The sequence below is a fragment of the Hordeum vulgare genome, chromosome 2H, assembly GCF_904849725.1.
Source record: "Hordeum vulgare subsp. vulgare chromosome 2H, MorexV3_pseudomolecules_assembly, whole genome shotgun sequence".
Classification (NCBI taxonomy): Eukaryota; Viridiplantae; Streptophyta; class Magnoliopsida; order Poales; family Poaceae; genus Hordeum; species Hordeum vulgare.
The window spans coordinates 416,284,748-416,290,747 of NC_058519.1; positions in this window are offsets into that span (position 1 = coordinate 416,284,748).

Consider the following 6,000-nt stretch of genomic DNA (forward strand, 5'->3'; position numbering starts at 1 on the left):
CGCATGGGCCGAGCCGGCCTCCCTGCCCTAGCCCAGCTCGCTCCGCTCCGCGAGCTCCCATCGCCCAGGCAGCCTAGCAGCCAGAGCCGGCCCAGCCTCCAGCCGGCCCGAGCCTCCCCAAGCTCCGCAGGCCCAGCGCCCCGCCGGCCCAAGTGGCCACGCACGTGACCACCCTTCTATCCAGCGCCCTTGAGCGCATTTTAGTTACCTAGTGCCCAACCCCGTTTCGGCCTAGTAGAGAGAATCTGCCCGATTGTTTCTTTTCTTCCCGGTTAACGAATTTATTAATTTCAGAAAACACATATTTTTAAAATGTCTATATCTTTCAAACCGTGCGTCGGATCAAAATAAGTTAGATATGTAAAACGTGGAGAATTTTGCGTAGATTAAGAGTTTCCAACTCTCGTGCATATTTAAAGCTGTTAGCCATGCTGTTTACATTAGTTTGCATGTCGACGTAATATAAACGGTTTAGGTCGTAGTTAATTAACCGTAGCTCCGTTGGAGATGAGCCATATATGTAAATGGACTAGAACGATGAGTAGAATCACGAGAACCACTTTGTTTTCCGTTTAACAATCATAAAAGGTGATTAGAACAAATCTAGACAAACTTAGAATTTAACACGCGGGGTCATTTTTGAGATGCTATATTTCGTCCGGCCTAATTTCAAATGCCTACATAGGTAGTTTTATTTGTGCTTCACCCCTTGCCATGTTTAACAACATTTAATATTGCCGTGTAAATAAACGAGAGTGAACTTAATGATTAAATGTGGATTTTCGTCAATATGCAACTCGTTGCATATTGAGCTTCACTTAATGTGTAGTGTTGCGTGATGTGAATTGCCATGCCATGCCTTGCATATTTGAAACTGATCATGCATCATGTGTGTCTTGCATCATGTAGTGCATGTGCGTGGTGAATGCCAAGTGTTGATTCTTGTTTTCGGTTTGCTTCATATCGATTGAGTTCCGCAAGCGCATTGGAATGTGAGTATCCGTTCGAGTACGTCGGTTCGTCTGTTTCACGGAGTCATTCTTCTTCCAAGCAAGATCCCAGGCAAGATGATCATTTCCCTAGATACCATTACTATCATTGCTATGCTAGTTGTCTCGTTTCTTTCGTTATGTCTCATCGCCTACCACATGTTAAATGTCAGCCTCTCAACATTTCCACGAAACCTTCAACCTGTTCACAACCTAGCAAACCACTGATTGGCTATGTTACTCAAAGTGTGTTATATCGACTAGAGGGGGGTGAATAGGCAATTTTTAGAATTTCATCACTAAGGAAATTCCTTATGAGGAAATTCCTCAACCATGAATTAAGTGCAGCGGAAATTGCGCAGGATGAGAAGTGCAAAAACTACTACATCGGATTACTTGGTGAAGATTATGAGAATCAGTTTGCACAGTACGCAAGTAGAGAGTAAGCAGGTGAAGATTTTCTTAAGTGAAGAAATTGAGGTTGAGGAAATTTAGAGAACGTCTTCAAGCAAATTCTTCAACAGTGCATATCAAAGTCTTCAACATACAATTTGAGAAATTGAATTATTTGAAGAAATAGAACCCGTATCGCAATGAAGACAGTTGTTGATGACCCAGTTCCAACTGCTGTGACAGTTCTACGTCTGGTTTGGAGCGGCTTGGTATTGAAACCAAATGACACACAGTCCCTACCATATTCTCCTTGAGCTAAGAACACACAGTCCTCGCCAAACACTCGTGGTAAGTCTTTAGGGCAGACTTCCAAACCCTCAAAAACTCGGTCACCCGGCGATCCACAATTGACTGCTGGATGCTCTAGACCATGACGCTAACCATCTGGAGGATGCACAGTACTCAAAGGTAAAAGGCTTCAGTTACACACACGAACAAATTCTTCAGTGATACTCAATCACTTGGTTTTTGGTTTGAGGTTTGTTGTTTGGGGTATTTCCTCACTTGATGATTTTCTCTCGAAGACTCGGAGGAATTTGGGTTGATCTAAATGACAAGTGCCAGTTTCCCTCGGAGCAGCCAACCAGCTAGTGGTTGTGAGGAGTGGCTATTTATAACGTGGGAGCATCCCCACATGATTTGACATAAAAGCCCTTAAATATTGTGACCGTTGGGTGGATAAGATCAGTGAGGTGGCGTGAGGCGCGGCAACATTCGGAACTTTCAACTGTGAAAGTCCTCATGTCTCTCATATTCCTCACTTTGAGGCTTTGGTAGATTTAGGCTTGGGTTGAGCATCATGAGGAAATTCATTCTGTAGTATTACTTCGACCCCCTTTAACAGTATGGTGTTCCTATGACTCAAGAGTAAATAAAATGAAACAGAAAGAGTAAATCTTCACGCTTCAAAGTATTCAGCCTGTATTTCTTCAAGAAACACTGAATTCCTTATCTTCAATATCTTCATGAGGAATACCAATTTCATCGCAATTTTTTCGCGATCAAAGTCTTCAAGATAAGACCAAAATCTTGAGCCGAAGACATACATTTTTAGGGGTCGATATTCATCACATAACTCAAACTCCTCAGCGACTTATAGAGCCTGTGTACACTTACAAACACATTAGTCTCTTAACCTATAAGTCTTCAAACCACCAAAATCACTAAGGGCACTATATGCACTTACAATCTCCCCCTATTTGGTGGTTCATGACAATTAGGTTAATTTTTCAACGGGAATAATAATATGATCTGTAAGTACTGAGTTTGAGGAATTTGAAATCAAGATACCGAGAGACTCCCCCCGAAGATGTGCATATTTTGAGGAATTTTCTTTGCACAACAGATGCACGTTGATGATTTATATCATGGAGATCTCCCCCTGTATCTTGTAAATCATGAATACATTTGACATATAATATGAGGAATTGAAAATGCATGATGAAAAATGGTGTCTAGCGAATTTCAACATGCTTGCATTATCGACTTTGACGAATAAGCATGCGAAGAAAAATGTTCAAAAGAGTCAGAGCACCATGGGGCTTAAGTTACAACTCATTACATCAAACACTTCACAAGAGCCAAGAGTTTGTAACTTAATAAAGTTTATAAGCCCCAAAATAGATCCCGCTTGAAGACTAACTCTCAGATTTCCCCCCTTTGTCATCAAGTGACGAAAAGGGACAAAACTGAGGACTAACTCCCTTGAAGAAATTCACTTCTTGGTTGATGTAGAGGCGTGAGGATTCTTGGAGATAGGCTTCTTCCTTGGACCAGTTGCAATGTCTTCTCGTTCTTCATCTGATTCAGGAGTGCGAAATGAAGAAAATGAACTCTCCTCCAAGTCAGGAACTGGAATTGGCTTGAATTTCTTATTTGGAGGCCCCGGCCAGTCAAAGTCTTGAGTAAATTCCAATTCCTCAAGTTCCTCTTGAGTCTTCAGATGAGCCAAGTGTTGGAGTATGTTGCATGGGAAACAAAAAATTTCCTACGCACACGAATACCTATCATGGTGATGTCCATCTACGAGAGGATATTTGGATCTACATACCCATGTAGATCGCACAACAGGAAGCATTAAGAAATGCGGTTGATGTACTGGAACGTCTTCACATCCCTCGATCCGCCCCACGAACCGTCCCGCGATCCGTCCCACGATCCGTTCTGATATAGCGCCGAAATGACGGCACCTCCGCGTTCAGCACACTTACAACTCAACGATGATCTCGACCTTCTTGATCCAGCAAGCAAGACGGAGAAGTAGATGATTTCTCTGGCAGCGTGATGGCGCGCCGTTGGTGGTGACGATCTACTCCTGTAGGGCTCCGCCCGAGCTCCGCAGAAATCCGATCTAGAGGTAAAACTATGTGGTCTAGGGTTGAGTTGCACGTAGCAAAAGTTGTCTCAAATCAACCCTAAAACACCACTATATATAGGAGGGAGGGGGAGGAGGCTTGCCTTGAGGGCCAAGCCCTCAAGGGGTGCACCGGCCAAGGAGGAGAGGAGGATTCCTACTCCAATTAGGTTTCGGAAGGAGGAGTCCTCCTCTTACTTCCCACCTCCCCCCTTTCTTTCTCTTTGGTTTTTCTCTTCTTGGCGCCAAGGCCTTCTTGGGCTGTCCCACCAGCCCACTAAGGGCTGGTGTGCCACCCTAAAGCCATTGGGCTCCCTCCGGGTGGGTGGCCCCCTCCCGGTGAACTTCTGGAAACCATTCGTCACTCCCGGTACACTGCCGGAATTGCCCGAAATTTTTCGATAACCAAATGAAACCATCCTATATATCAATCTTCATTTACGGACCATTCCGGAAACCCTCGTGACGTCCGTGATCTCATCTGAGACTCCGAATAACATTTGGTAACCACACATATAACTCAACTACACTAAAACATCATCGAACCTTAAGTGTACAGACCCTGCGGGTTCGAGAACTATGTAGACATGCCCCGAGGCACTCCTCGGTCAATATCCAATAGCAGGACCTGGATGCCCATATTGGATCATACATATTCTTCGAAGATCTTATCGGTTGAACCTCAGTGTCAAGGATTCATATAATCCCATATGTCATTCCCTTTGTCCTTCAGTATGTTACTTGCCCGAGATTTGATCGTCGGTATCCGCATAACTATTTTAATCTCGTTACCGGCAAGTGATAACCCACAAGTATAGGGGATCAATTGTAGACTTTCTCGATAAGTAAGAGTGTCGAACCCAACGAGGAGCTAAAGGTGGGACAAATATTCCCTCAAGTTCTATCGACCACCGATACAACTCTATGCACACTTTACGTTCGCTTTACCTAGAACAAGTATGAAACTAGAAGTACTTTGTAGGTGTGATAGTATAGGTTTGCAAGATAATAAAGAACACGTAAATAAAAACTAGGGGGTGTTTAGATAAAGAAACAATTACGTTAGTTTAACGAGTGTGGAGAAGTGGTGGTAGGAGTTGCGGAATTGTCCCTAAGCAATTGACTACGTTACTAAACCGATAGCAAGTTTCATGTGGGAGATGCCACTGCGAGCATGTCATCCCTTACTTGGAATTCGATGCACTTATGATTGGAACTATTAGCAAGCATCCGCAACTACTAACGTTCATTAAGGTAAAACCCAACCATAGCAATAAGATATATTGGCCCCCCTTCAATCCCGTATGCATCAATTTCTATGCTAGGCTGATGCTTCTGTCACCCTTGCCCTCCAATACATAGTCCTATCAACATACTACTAACCCTATGGTGTGATCCACGTGCGCGCTCATATGATGGGCACCAAAGGACAACAACATAACCATAAGAAAATTAAACCAATCATAGCAATTCATCAATCATCGATATGACAACGAAAATCTACTCAGACATCATAGGATCGCAACACATCATTGGATAATAATATGAAGCATAAAGCACCATGTTCAAGTAGAGGGTACAACGGGTTGCAGGAGAGTGGACCACTGAATATAGATGGGGGAAGGTGAAGATGAGGGAGGTGTTGGTGTAGATCGCCGTCACACGATGATGTCCCGGGCGACGTTCCAGCGCCGGCGGGAGAGACGGGGAGAGAGACCCCCTTCTTATTCTTCTTCCTTGACCTCCTCCTTAGATGGGAGAAGGGTTTCCCCTCTGGTCCATGGTCTCCATGGCGGCGGAGGGGCGAGAGCCCCTCCGAGATTGGGTCTCTCTCTGTGTCCTTCTGTTTCTGCGCTCCCAGATTCTGGCCTTTCACTGTTTCTTAAATTCCCGGAGATCCGTAACTCCGATTGAGGTGTACTTTTAACATGATTTTCTTACGGATATTATCTTTCTTGCAGAGAAAGAAGGCCTCCAACCGCCTTAGGGGTTGGTCACGAGCCTGCCAAGCACGCTTGGGGGGGGGGGTAGGGCGCGCCTCCTGGTCTCGTGACCCCTCGGGCATCGTTTCACGTTGATTCTTCTTCCCAAAAATCATAAATATTCCAAAAGAAACCTATAGGTTTTTTATTGCGTTTGCTATGGATATTCTGCGAAACAAAAAACAAGCAAAAAATAGGAACTGGCACTGGGCACTGGATCAAT